Source organism: Anser brachyrhynchus (assembly GCF_964034855.1).
Source record: "Anser brachyrhynchus genome assembly, chromosome: 7".
Taxonomy (NCBI): Eukaryota; Metazoa; Chordata; class Aves; order Anseriformes; family Anatidae; genus Anser; species Anser brachyrhynchus.
The window spans coordinates 35,355,503-35,369,437 of NC_137701.1; the positions used below are offsets into that span (position 1 = coordinate 35,355,503).

Here is a 13,935-nt window from a genome sequence, read left to right on the forward strand (position 1 = left end):
AAAAAAAATCCTTTCTGGTACTCTGCAGATGAAACTGTTCTAGCGTCTGGGGATTAAGTTAAACTGAATAGCTTGTGAGTTCCTCTTTTCATTCCCACCTTGTTTACCCTTGAGGATAAAATCTGCACCAGTCTCAGATTTTTGCTAAAACTTCAATCCATTTAAATCAGACTTTTTTTTTTTTTAGGAGTTAGGGAAGCACCAAGGTTCCTCTGATTTGTTTTCATTTGGGCTTGTGTAATTCTAGATGCAAAAGTAAAAAGTAAAAAGTTTTGAATTAGAGACTTGTATTATATCCAGAAATAATGTAAAGTGGAAAACAAAAGCTGAAAGTTGGTGACTTCTCTGATTCATCTGTATCAAAATACAAAAGTGTAGTATCTCATTTGCTATTTCTATCTTACTCCCTGGACATGGTAAAGAGAGGCCAACTACCAGCAATAAACAGCTGCTTACAGGATTTCAAAGATGACCACTACGAAACACAGAATGGGGAGACTGCTCTAAAGATTGTCTGGCAATTGAGAATATTTGAAGGCACGAAAACAAGCTTCGAGCCCAGCTTTCAGCAACTGCTGGCAACCAGTGAGGGATACCTGAACTGTTAGACACAAAGGGAAATTTTTTCTCTGACTAAATCAATACCTCAAAACATACAAAGCGGTTTTTGATCTAGCCGAACACCCCACGAGTGACATTCTCTCTTCGGTGCTCACTGAAGATCTGGTGTAGGTTGAAGGGAGTCATGGAGGCATGCAGTCTCCCACCGAAAAAATCTGATGTATGCTAAAGAAGGTCATTACTTCTACAGAGCAGCTTGGGAAAATCCACCAAGTGGGTTTTCCTTTGGTAACTTTTAAGGGCAATGATTTTATTCCAGGTCTGAAATTCCTCAGCAGTTGCTGCTGAGATTTAATTATATGGTAAAGTTTCACTTGCTCATATTTGACTGAGATGTAGCATTGAACCTGTTGTACTCCAGTGATAGATAAAACTTTTTATAGCTTTGGCTTGAGCATAAAAGACTCATGGATGTTCCTTCTTTGAAATGCTGGGTTCAGATCCACTGCTGATAATCCAGCCAAGGACATAGTATCAGAGCTATGCTATGCCTTTCCTTGTCATGGAAGTGCACGTGGATTTGAATGCATTTATCTACTTGCTGTAAAGCAGACTGGCACCAGTAGCTTTGGTCAATCTCTTCAACTGCTTTGCCTGATATATACAGCTGATTTTTGTTTAGAAACTACCTGAATGTGTGTTGCAAATGCCATTTAGCTCTGTTCCCAATGTTATGCTACGTTAATGTAGATGTTATTTAGCAGGTTACCAATCAATACAGTACAGCACAAAAGGTGAATACATGTATCTTGTTGCCCCATTTCCTTACATCTGGTTAAAGTGTTTTTGTACTGCGTCTTGTATTAAATATTGTTTAAATCATCTTTCAGTTGAATAAATTTTCCTTGTAATGAATTTTAGAAGACTGTAGAGGGACTGCAGAAAGCTACTGCCTTGGCCTTCATTTCCCAGAATTGATCACAAAGGACTAAATGAAGTTTCTTGCATATGGTATGGCTTACCTACTTGTTTTGCAAAATAAAATCTTAACTTTGTAGAAGCTTCCTTCAAGACAAGCCACATTTTGCAGGGTGTTTCAATTATCAGCTACAGCTAAGAGGCACGTTAGGACTCTTCCACTCTTTTCTCTTACTTGGTCCAGCATTTTTATAAAAAGCAGCGACAATTCCAGTCATGAGGTACTGTGATCACCTACAGCATAGACTCTAGAGATAGGTCAAGAAGATGGATGAGTCAGAATACGCCACTGTCTGTATTATGAAAACATTTTTGAAAGATGGGAGAGTGGGGCAAAGAAGTAGTGAGAAAAAATCTCTATCTGTTTGGAACTTTTGAAAGAAGTATAAATCTTTTTCATTTAGGGTAGTATCTGGTTGTATTTCCAGGTTTTTAACAAAACAGAGATGACTTATTGGATCAGACCCGTGGTCTGCCTGGTACTCTGTCTCTGATGGTGGCGATGGAGATGCTATTGAGAGAGGGCATGTGGGCCCTGCCCACCTATGTGCCTGTTCCTATCCTAATTCTCCAGAATTAAGGTTGTTGCAGCATGATTTTTAAGTGAAAGTAGATTATCCTAAAATACTTCAAGCAATGAAAAAGGATAAATCTGGTTTACTTTAATATTGCATTAATTTTTGCAAACACCCCCTTCCTCCAATTAAATAAAAACTATTCACATGAGAATTGTAAATACTAAGGTTTTGGGACGATCTGTGCCAAAGAGACAACTTTTTGCCTCTTACCATTCACAGTTAATGATCACTCATGGTCACTTGATTTAAGTATATCTTTGTATTAACTGCTGTCCGCCCGGGCTTTGTATTCTGAAAGCTATCATATCGTAAGTGACCATAGGTTGGGTGAACGCTATCACCTACGGGTGGGAGATATGAATTCTGATGGCTTTCAAGATGACGTTGAGAGCTTATAGCTCTAAACTAGGAGAAATGTGAGTTGTAGGTAGTTTTATGTTATTTTCAGTTGGCACTCGTTCAACTAGTGTATTACCATTAGTTGTCATTGAATTGCTGATCAATTCGTGTCCTTTTAAATTAATTTTGAATGTGTGCCTACAGGCTGTAGAAGGCTTCCTGAAGTACAAATAAACAACAGGTATCCACAGAACTATTACACTAGGGAGCATAAATGGCTTAGTAAGAAAGCATTTATTTAATAAATATTTGTCTTAAGCTTCTTGCACTTTGTGTGTAACTCTAGCTGTTGTTGAAATGCTTATTTTTGTGTGGTAAGCAAGGAACAAGTATCTATGTGAAAGCTAAGGGGTGTGTGGAGAAGAGCTAGAGAGCTGTGAGTTAAAAATGAAGTTTGGGATAGGAAACAAATAGAGACGTTAATCATATCATGATAGCTGCTAGGTTTCTTTTTTTTTTCCTTTTTTTTTTTTTTTCTTTGAATCTGAATGGTTGGAAGAAAATGACATGATGACAGTTAATTATAACTAATCCTGCAGCACTTCAACACAGACTAATATAAAGTTCAGAGAGTTCCACCAGCAGTTCACTATATCCTTAGGAAGCAATGAAACTTTGCTTAAAATAGTTGTATTGTTTCTTGGCATCAAGAATAAAAACCCCACCACATTGCTTAGTAAATGCATCTCATATGGTTCTGAAAACCAAGGCTATAGTGAAAGAAGTGATAAGCTTTCAGCATATATATGTAGGCTTTAGGACTACAGAGCATCTTTTAAACATGTTTATTATTATTACTATTATTTTTTATAATGCAGAAATGTCACTCAAACATGAAAATTAGCAATTAGTAAGGAAAAGGTTTCATCTTCTGTTATATGCATCAAGAGAAGAAAAATAAATCACTACAGATCAGAAAAAGAAATATCTAGATGAGGATTTGGGGAGAAAAACATTTCTAAAGTTAGTAATTATGACCTCAGTCAGTTAGTAGTATTGAGACACATTACAGCACATGATTGTTGCCTTCAGAAAAGTTTGGATCTGTTATTCGCCGTGCTGCTGATGCTCCTGGATGTGCTGCACATGGTGGTTGTGTGAATTATAGGAGAGGGAGAATGTGCCAATTACTTGCTTCACAGATTACCTGATATGTCAAATGATGCTGATTTGGGGGCTTAACAGGAGAAACGTGTGGTGGAGAACAGAGGAGCAAGTACACTGAACTAATTCCTAGATGTTGTTAGGAGGCTGCCACTACAAGTGTAGGGGCTGGAATATGTTTCTCTGAAAGGATGGCCTAGACAGAAAAGTAATCTGCATAGTAAGCAAGCCTTCAGAACAAATGAACCTAATTGTAAGACAAATTCTCTATTACCCTTAAATAGAGAGGCGGAAGGAAGTGGGGGATGATTTTAAAATGTTTAAACCTTAAAAAAAAAAAGGGAACAAAAATTGTTTCAAACTTGCTTTGTACCTGTTCTTGGACTCTTGTTTAGCTCTATTCTATATATAGCCCGCTTACGCAGATACGAACGATATTTGAATTGAATCCATACTATTGGGAACTGCTTAAATTTAATATCTTATTTTATATTCAAAAATGCAGAAAAGTGCAATTTTAGAAACTTATGAAAAGCTTGGTAAGTTGATGGAAAATTGTGTATAACTCTTTTATTGTGTTTGTGTGTGAATAGATAGGACATATCCTCAGACACCTATAAACAATTTGCAAGCAAACACAAGATGTGTGCAAACTCCAAAGAGGGCAGGGATGGCTGAGCACTGGGAGGGAGCCCCTGGAAAAGGAGGGAGAGCTGCTATAAAGGGAAGGCCATCAGCTGGGCTGAACATCCCTCTCTTCTTTGGGTCTTTAGGGGAAAGGTGGTGACTGCTTTTTGTGCAAGTCTTCTGGAAAATGTAAAGGAATATTCAGCTGTTGACTGAATTTCTATTATTTTTTTTCATCCTATTTCTGTTGTGGAATCTTAAATTCTTTTTTTTTTTTTCTTTTTGTCTTAAAAATTGCAGCCATCTACATTGTGAACACTTTCCTATTTCTTGTTGACAGGGAATTTAATAGTTCATTTAAATAGTAAATTTAGAAACATATTATGTAGTATTATTAAAGGTGGATTTTTTTTTTCATATATATGAAATAGCGCTAGAAATTCTTCTGTATAAAGCGACTGGCTGTGTAAAATATTCACAAGACGTAGCCAGCCAGGTTCAGTGCAGTGCACTACGAAGTGGAAGCTGTTCATTAGGAAGATGGCTGGGTCAAACCAAATTTCTGCATACGGCTGTCTACATTCAGGAACTTCTTCCCACCACTGACACACTTGGAAGTATGGTCCAAACTTTCAGAGGCTGAACATAAGTCATGACTGTCCTTGCCCGACACGTGCTTTTTTACCTGTGAAGCAGGTTTTTGTGTGCCACAGTCCATCTAGCAAGGGCACAGAGCAATCGATGTGCACTGACACCGGACCGGACCGTGACTCCAAGGCAGAAATTTCTGAGCGTTTATAGCGTGATGATCTGTCACAGGAACTGAGACTTCATCTCTTGCGTGGATGCTCCTGAAGTATGTGACAGGATTGAACCTCCTCGAGGAAAAACCCTTCTTGGGAATCTCCTGCAGTGATGCGTATCTGCAGAGCCCCAGAGGCGTGGCTAAGGATGACAGGCAATAACTAAAAGCATGATAAAAATAGCAAGTCAATTTAACATCGGTATCAGAATGGCATTATTGATTGCGCAGGGCAAACCCCTCCAACGTTTAATTAAAGCACTGGAACAGAAGCACTAAAAAGAGCAAAAAAGCCAAAAGCAAATCCAAAATTATAAGAAAATGGTGTGATTTTGAGTTTTCTGCTCCATAGCCATCAAAAGCTTTCAGACCTAATAATTACTCACTAGCCTGGAGCCCTCTTTATCTCTTCCTATCACCTTTGTTACCAACTAGTGTCTCAGAACACAAAAACCTTAATACTTGACAGGTTCCCCAGCAGCTAAATTATTGCCAGTTGCTACTTGCAGGGAAGCCCTTCTTTCTACGAGCAGAATCGCTGCTCGCTGCTCCTTCTGTAAAGCAAGACTCCAATCAGGAAAGGTTAATAGCTTGTGAAGTGCCTCCATTGAAGCTTTTCTTCTTTTGCATGGCAGGTGGAATTCTTGCCCTGTCATGGCTACTGAATAGGAGGCAGATGCATTGCTTTATGTCGCGCCGTCCTCGTGTTTTTCTTTAACTGGCATGCCATGATATTTACAAAAGACTTTCTCTTACACACCAACACAAGTACCGTATTTCCTTGAACATTAACAAGGATATCACATTTTTAAACTCCAGGGACTCTAGCCAAGAAGATAATTGGTCTTTTTCAGTGGTTCTGGTCTGTACTCCAATTTGTACTGATTATATATTTGATAAATATTCCCTCGTTTTCAACCCAGTATTGGCATCAAAAGTCTGATCCTGCCTTCTCAATTTCAAGATGATCTTGAAATTTGAACAGGGTGAATCATTCTAGGGTTGGTGAAAACAAAAAAAGTCCTTGTACATGTAAAGTCTGTAGGAGAGCAGGTAGCGTTGTCTGACCTTCCTGTACCAGTGCTGATATAGCTGTGTTAGCAGAACTGCAGACAGAGGATCTGTCCCAAAAGGATCTAGAGTGCCAATAGCTAGTGCTCCTGTATGGTTGAAGGGTTGTAGGATATGGGTTCTTGGGTCTAAATTATAACTTCGTAAGTATTTTGTAAGAACTGGTGATCTACGCAAATCATCTCTTCCTGCATCTGTAGTGCTAAAAAATGTAAATGTTCAAACATTTTCCTCCCTCTTGAAAAAGTTAACTTGCACTTGGAAAGATTTTCAATGTGTAAAATGTTAAGGGACAGCTCTGGCCACAGGGCTGTTGTTTGTCATGGCTCTTGCTAGGTACAGAAAGCAGACCCCAGTCTTCCTCAAACACTTTGGTTGCTGACGTCTACAAAAGAAGAAGCTGGCCAAGACCTGGAGGAAATTTTCTGCTTTCACTCCCATTATTAGAAAAGTTCTTTGATTGCACGAGTTTGCTCTCCTCTGGTACAATGGTGTAATTGGCAACATCTATAACCCACTGTGGTACTGTACACAGTGGCAAGTGTGAAATGGAGGATGAGTGAGAGCAACTCTCCATGCAGTGATTAGGGAACCACCAGGGGATGCCATGGGGATTAAATCTCTACTAATATTTAGCTCTGACTTGCCACTTACGCCTTGCAGCCAGCAGAACCACCATCTGTACTTGTATCTTGAACAGGAGTGTATAATAAGTCATGTAAAGAGGAGTAGTGTGTCCTTTAGAAATCCCTTCCTACCACAGCACACAGAAGCAGGGTGGAGAAGAGCAGCCTAGGAGGTACTATACTAAAGAGTGGGTGCTGGGTTTGGACTTAAATCAACATTAAGACTGGCTGAAGTATTCACCGAGGCGTACTCCAACTAGAGTCTTAATAAAGATAAATATCCTGCCTGCATGCGTTTCTTCTGTGTTACTAAAGAAGTCATCATCTAAGGGTATGTTCACAACAGGACTGCCATCAATTATGGCAGGTGTCTTGATAACTTCATAATTAAAAATAAATTATGTTTGGTCCTTAAATAGGAATAATATTAAACTGAATGCCTGTTTAATCTGTTAAGTCTGTCACAAAGAAATGACACCATGAGAAGTGTGAATGAATGATATCCCTTTTTTTTCCCCTCCCTGTTTCTAATTACACATGATGGCACTTGCAGTGTCCCTTGTGAATGCACAGAATTGGTGCAGCACGGGAAATGCAAGCTTCCTTATGCTGCAGTCTGTTCATTAGCATCGATTTCTGAGGCACTGCCCCTACGGATGAGAGGATAATTTCTTTTTTCAGATTCTCATGATCCCAACTTATAATAGACTATTAAAAATAACTTCTAAACCTTGGTGTAAGTTCTGGAACAACGACAGATTCAAGAAACTCCTCGTAACCCACCTTTCCGCGGAGCATTAAAGCCCACACAGCCACACCTACTTGGTGCCTGTCCTGTATGTAACACTTGTTTAAAGCTGTGCCTTTAGACTGCAAATCCATTGTGGCAGGCATTCATTATCTGCTTGGCTTTCTTTTTTTTTTTTTCTGTGGAGCCATTGACTTCAATATGAAAGCTGATGCTACTACAGTAAAAATGCCATATTTCATATATGGAAAAAGCTGTCATTTATTTGCAGTTATAGCATTCTGGTAAAGATTATATAGTTCAGATTTTTTTTTTTTTTACTTTTTTCCCCCCTAAGTTAGATTTGTTTTTGTGGTGCTGTGTAAAAGCACTGCTATCACCACACTAATGCAGTCTTCATTATAACAAAGGATAGAAACTGGATTAATTAATCTGACTAGGTTTGATCTGATCTGCACAGTCCCTTATATTAACTGTGGGCATAAAAATACATAACAAGTGATGGTGAAAAGTGTTCAGATATCCTGGAAATTCACCATTAATTATGATTACAAAAGTTTCACCCAAGATGCTCTTCCTGATCTTTTTTTCCTATCTTTCTCTTTTTTTTAAAAATGGCCATCTGAAGAAAGAATAGCATTTAAGACCAATTTGAGTGACAAATCGTATTAAATGGTAAAGTGTGAGAAAATAAATCACAGGTGAACCCTAATTTTGACAGCTCTTCATCCACATTACTCAAGTAACTACTGTAAGATAACATAAAAATTCATATAATATTGTGGAAGACTTTCTAACAGATTATATATTGATAGGGACATTTTGTAACATAGTCTGATCACTTACCATTGATACTGTAGTGGAAGGCTTATATCCTGTATAATTTTGCTTTCAATTTTTGCTCCCTAAGAAGTAGACTAAACTTGTCGATGTGTTTTTATGCATGCTCTCCTCTTCATTTTTAAGTCTGGATTTCCATGTTTTGAAAATGTTCTCTATTCCTTCATAAGCTTAATTCCAGATGCTGTGCGGGCAGGTTGGTTCACATCCCCACGGTACAGAGAACAGAAAAAGACGGCTTCTTTACCCATCTTGCTGAAGATAGACCTGCCTGTAGTATGTGGCTTTATGCCCAGCTCTGCTGGAACTGGCTGTTGCGTAGCAAGGCTTGCCAAAATTATGCACAATAACAAGCTCCAATCTACATAACACCTGGCCTGTACAAACCAGGTCATTATGAACTTGATCCAAGCTGTCATTCAAGTGGCTTTGTTATTCTCTTCTTAGTCCAAGCCAGTCATCCATAAGCAAGAATTGGCTTAATGCTTCCCATACCCACAGTACTCGGGTACCAGTTTTCTTTCTCTGAGCCCCACAAAGCAGGCACACCCCGTGTAACAGGAGGACCAGAAACAGCAGAAACAAGAAGAAACAACAAGTGATCTGGGCTAAAGAAAAATAAAGCCAAGCAGGTTACTTTGAGTTCCAAGCTCTGCATTTGTGCTATATTTTTCTGTTAATGTTGCTTGTTCTTTTACTCCAACTCTACTCAAATGGAGAAAAGCAGGCTTGTTTCATGTATTTCCTACCTATTTTCTCTGTGTTTATTTTCTACATATCTTTTAGATAATATATATTCCTCTGCAAAGATTTTGAGGAACGCTGAAGTTTCAAGGCAGAGAAGCAAAGCCTGAATGTGTGCAATGAAGGGAGTGTGCCCTGAGCTTGCACACTGATGGCAAGCTTGCCCTCTGGCACTCACTGCTGGGACCGAGGGCAGGGCTCTCTGCCCCGAGACACCCCCAGAGAAAACCTTTTTTAAAGGAATCGCCTTCGAGGAAGCGTTTCTACTTTGGGAAGTGCAACTTTTCTCACGAAAACTAGTTTGAGGCATTCCTGACCCAGTCGATTGCATTTTCTGGTGGATTTTCCTTTCCCAGGAAAGACGCCCAGTCATCGGTGAGAGAAACGGGCAGAACGGAGCTGGGGCAGGAAACTCGCATTTCAGTCTGGGATAACGACTGCATGCCCTGTGCTAAAATATCATCACATCTCTGTGCCTCCATCTCTATTCTACTGCTTATTATTTCTTTCCTTTGTAGGAATAACGCTTGCTTATTACACAGCACAATGAAGTTCTGGTTTCATTTGGCATCTGTGGATGCTACGGTAATATGAACAGTCAGCGCATAATGATTTTCTGATATGTAAAATTTATGTAAAGAGAAAATAAAATGAGAAGCGTGAGTGACAACTGTGTCACAAGAAACATTATATACATTATTCTCGTTGAATGGAAAACTTGCCGGGTGAGCTAATTTTCAGAGCCTGACTAGGTTATCCCTGGGGTGCAGTGTTAGTGCAGAGGTCGTGTGTTAGTCTTACAGGGCCTGACTGTCATTCATTAATAGCAGCTTCATGTCAGCGGAGTTATTTTTCACTCTCAGTAGTCATAATTAGTTTCACACTCTGCATAGTGTGAGAACAAACCTTCTGTAAGAGCGCAGAAATAAGAACTGTGTGAAAAGGTGGAATAAATATTGTAGTAATGGCAATGTGCGTACAGTCATTGGGTACTTGGTAAGCTGGATACGTGCATTAATTTTTCCTGAATAATCCCTTAATGTACTGACTGGGTGTAAAAAAAGCCTTGGCTGCACCGAATAATGCCTACTTGAATTTCTAAGCAGTGCCGATAAACTAAACTGAGAACATTCACTTTGTGTATTTAAAAAGTGATGGATTCAGTATCCACCCTTCCTCCTCTTCCTGCAATCAATAAATATTCCCTTCTTAATCGAGGCCGTCAGCCTGCTTGGTGATCTCGGGCACTAATTGAATTCCTGAAAACAGGAGATGACCCAGGGGGGCTTTTTGCAGGTGCAGGCGGTGCCTGTTGGAGCGCCAGGCGCAGCGGGGTGCGCTTGGTGAGAAGGGGTGGAAAAACGCAGGGTTGTGAGTTTGGGGCCATGGCAGCATACAGCCACAACGAATGGTGCCCCAGTTGGTAGGATCACCTCATAGCTAATAGGATGCGCGGAGAAGTTGGTCTGCTTTGACCTTAGATGCCTGAGGAGCATCCCCCTAAGGGTATCCCCAAAGGGTATCCAAGCTGCAAGCGTGCACCGTTGGCTCCTTGCTCTTGATGGAGGAACCTGCCCGGCACTGCGGAGCCTCTTGGGCCCCTTTCCTTTCCCCTCCCATGCCATGCCAAGCCATGCCATGCCATGCCATGCCATCTCCTCCCGTGCCACGCCATCCCCTCCCGTGCCACGCCATCCCGTCCCGTCCCATCTCGTTCCCTCTCGGCGCCGCTCGGCAGAGGGCGTCAGGCGGCTCCCGTTCGTCCTGCTGCCGGAGCCGGGAGCCGTGCCGGTGCGCTGGGCGGGCCGGGGGGCGGCTGCCGAGCCTCCTCCATCTTCGCTCCGCCCGCCCGAGGCAGCCCCTCCGCGCCGCGGGGCCGAGCGGCTCAGGGCGCCGCCCCGACCGCCCCGGGGGCTCGCCCGCGGCGCCGGCACCGCACAGCCGCCCCGCCGACAGGAGGTGCGGCCACCCTCCGGGCTGGGGAGGGGGTCTGCGGGGGGGGTCCCGGGCAGCCCCGGCTCAAATTCCCCGCTTTGGGCCCCCCGGGAGCCCGGCGGGATGGGGATGCTCCGCGGGGGGATGCGGGTACCCGGCCCCGGCGCGCCTCCCCTGCGCTCTGGGGTGCTGGGGGAGGTCCGCGGCGACGTGTGAGTTAATGGGGATCGGTATTAGGGCAGCGGGCAGAGCCCGGCTGGGCTCCGGGAGGCGGCTGCTGCAAACTCTGGCTTTAAAGGGCTTTTAAAAGTAGCGCAGCGGCGGCTCGCGGAGCTGCCTCTCGCTCCTCTCTCTCTCTCTCTCTCTTTTTGGTTCTCTCCGTCGTGCAGGATGGCTGATAAAATCGTACTTTGTCAACCACCCAGCCCCGGTCACACCACTGAAATGTTTGACTTGTCTTTTCCCTCCGTTGGTTCTTCGGTCAGTGATTTTAAATAAGGTAATCTGCTGCTTCCTTAACCGTGAGCTACTGTAAGCGTTGATTCCTAATTTGTCATGCTTGTGTGTTTGTTTATCTGGTGCTTTGTTGTTCGCTCAAGGTCAAAGCATGTGGAGTTTCTTGGTGGGGAGCAGGTGAGGAGGAGGGCTAGCTGATCCTGCTCCTCTGCCGCTGCCCGCTCGGGCGGCTGGGGATGCTTTTGTGGGAGCTGGGGGTCACGGAGGTACTTGCTGACCCCCACCTCTAGCTCTTCTGTATAATTGTATGTTGTGTAATTTATCTAGCGAAAACGAAGAATTAGTGTTTTTTTTGAAAAAAAAGCACGTAGAGGATGTCTTTATTGTGTCGAGCAGGGTAATGCACCTGTTAGAAACAGGTGCCACTGAAAGCGCGTGAGAAGGGACATGGTGAGAAGGGGAACTTCTGTTTCTTGTGCCTTTTGCCATGCGGGTGCCCTGTGTGGGTGTTCAGCCTGCACTGTAAGATCTTCAAACTTTTTTTTAACAAAAGTGGTAAACTAGCTTCTGAAAGGATTTCATTGGAGTTCAAGTAAGGTCGTGCCAAAGAGATGACTGAACCTAACCGTAACATAACTGGGTGTGCAGGGCTACTTCTCAGAGACATGTATATGGATACGTTGGCACGCGTGCGGTGTGTGCGGTGCTGCGCCCCGGGCTGGCTGGTTTGCGTGAGTGTGACCAGTTCAAAATGCACAACATCATGTCTTTGCAGGAGTAGGCTCTTGCTGTTAAGTGCTACGTTTCCCTAAGGGTGGGAGCGGAGGGTTTCTGTGCCTGCCTGTGCCTCACACGCTTGCTGAGGCAGTTTGAGAGCACTGTGGAAGTTACTGCTTTACCTGGTGTAACATCAACAGGAGGAGCATGAGCCTGCTGTAAGTCCTGACAGTTTTGCTACTTTGTTTGGAGGGACTGGGTGCAGTTTCATGGCTAATTATTATTGTAAGTATTTAGTCACTTTTCTTAGCAAAGCTTTTTTTTTTTTTTTTTTTTTTTTTTTTCTCCTGCAAAATCAGGGAAGAGCAGGAGATTTTACATTCTGCTTTTTAATTTTGCTTCTCTGAGGGGAAGCTATGCCTGGTCATCTTCATGCAGTCGGAAAAGGAGATTTTTTTTTCCTCTGTTTGCAACATTTAAAAGCATTTTCTGAAAAAATCAGAAATAAACACTGCTCATGAGTAAGCTTCTCTTCTGTTTTGCAACGATCGTGTTTCAGAGATCCCATTTCACTCTGGTAATGGAAGACCAGAAGAGCTGTTGAGCTCCATCTGTATGCATTAGGGTAGGTGGTTGATTTGTACCCTAGGGCCATATTATCTGCTATTTCATTACTTCTGGATCAGTAATGATATTCAGGAAAACTGTATTTGTTAGTGACTGCTTTCTAGGGACGTCTCTTCACTAGAAAGCTTTACTGATAAGGATCGCGCTGATGTGTGTTTGCTGACACGCTGCTCTGGTAGGAGGCACTCGTGCTGTTGCTTTTAACTGCTTCTTACAGCACAAAAGTTCTGGGGTTTGCTGGCAAAAAGTCTGGCTTTATGGGGATTCCCAGAGGTCTCCTTGCGCTTCAGTGTAATTTTTTTTTTTCCCCAAAACCGGTTTTCAGTCTCTTACGTCTTGCCCTCAGAAACACTGCTATCAAACAGATCAGCAGTGCTCTCGTGCCTGCTTTAGACACTGCTCCTTCTGTGTGCGTGGAACAGCAGCCACTGTCACCGCGGCTGGTGACAGGAGAGCACGTGAGGAGGCTGAGCTGGAGCAGGTGAAACACGCCAGATGCTGCGGGCACCGCGTGCCAAGCTCGCCGCTGAATTACGACACAGAGGTAGCGACACGAGAGGGGTCTTGGGGACTGGAGAAAACAGGTGGTGGCTGCACTTTGGCAGCTTTTGATTGCCCGTAGCTGTTGGTAGGTGGGCAGGGGGTCGTGCTGGAAGATGTGCTGTGATGTGAGTGGTCCTATCCAGGTGTCCAAGGCAACTAAGCTTGTCTGGCTGCACAGGCTGTAAGCGAAGAGTGGGATAAGAAAATAATAATAAAAAAAATAAATAAATACGTTGAGTTGTCAGTGCTGTGCCGACAACATAAATGCCTGTCTGTTCTGCCTCTCTGCCCTGCAATGCTTCTTGCAGCCATCCACCATAACTTAAAGGGATTATGAAAGCTGAGCAACAGGGATGCTGTTGCCGATTAAAGAGGTGATGGAAATGCCTTCAGGCTGTTGTTCAGCGAGGTAAGTTCTCCATTCTCTGTTGCAGGTGTATGCTGTGCTTTATCGGTGTATGTGGTGCCGGGGGTCAATGCTATTGATAGGCCAGATGAGAGGAAAAGTGGAAGCCTGTCTGCTGAAGCTGCCTGATGCAGAGGCTGTTGTAGGAACTTGAGTTGTTTTGTAGCTGAGGG

General features: G+C 42.8%; 1 protein-coding gene across 5 annotated transcripts in view; it reads left to right on the forward strand.

Moving 5' to 3' along the window:
- The window catches only part of THSD7B (thrombospondin type 1 domain containing 7B), a 456,617-nt gene that overhangs the window by 125,201 nt on the left and 317,481 nt on the right, over positions 1–13,935 (forward strand). The window contains exon 1 of one of the 5 annotated variants that reach the window (XM_080600720.1): positions 10,364–11,037. The exons of 2 other annotated variants lie outside the window; for them this stretch is intronic. The gene's annotated coding sequence lies outside the window, so the exon portion shown is untranslated. Of the gene's footprint in view, positions 1–10,363; positions 11,038–11,136; positions 11,164–11,691; positions 11,736–13,935 lie in introns of those variants that run through there. 2 more of the 5 variants (XM_080600717.1, XM_080600718.1) reach the window with 2 other exon arrangements.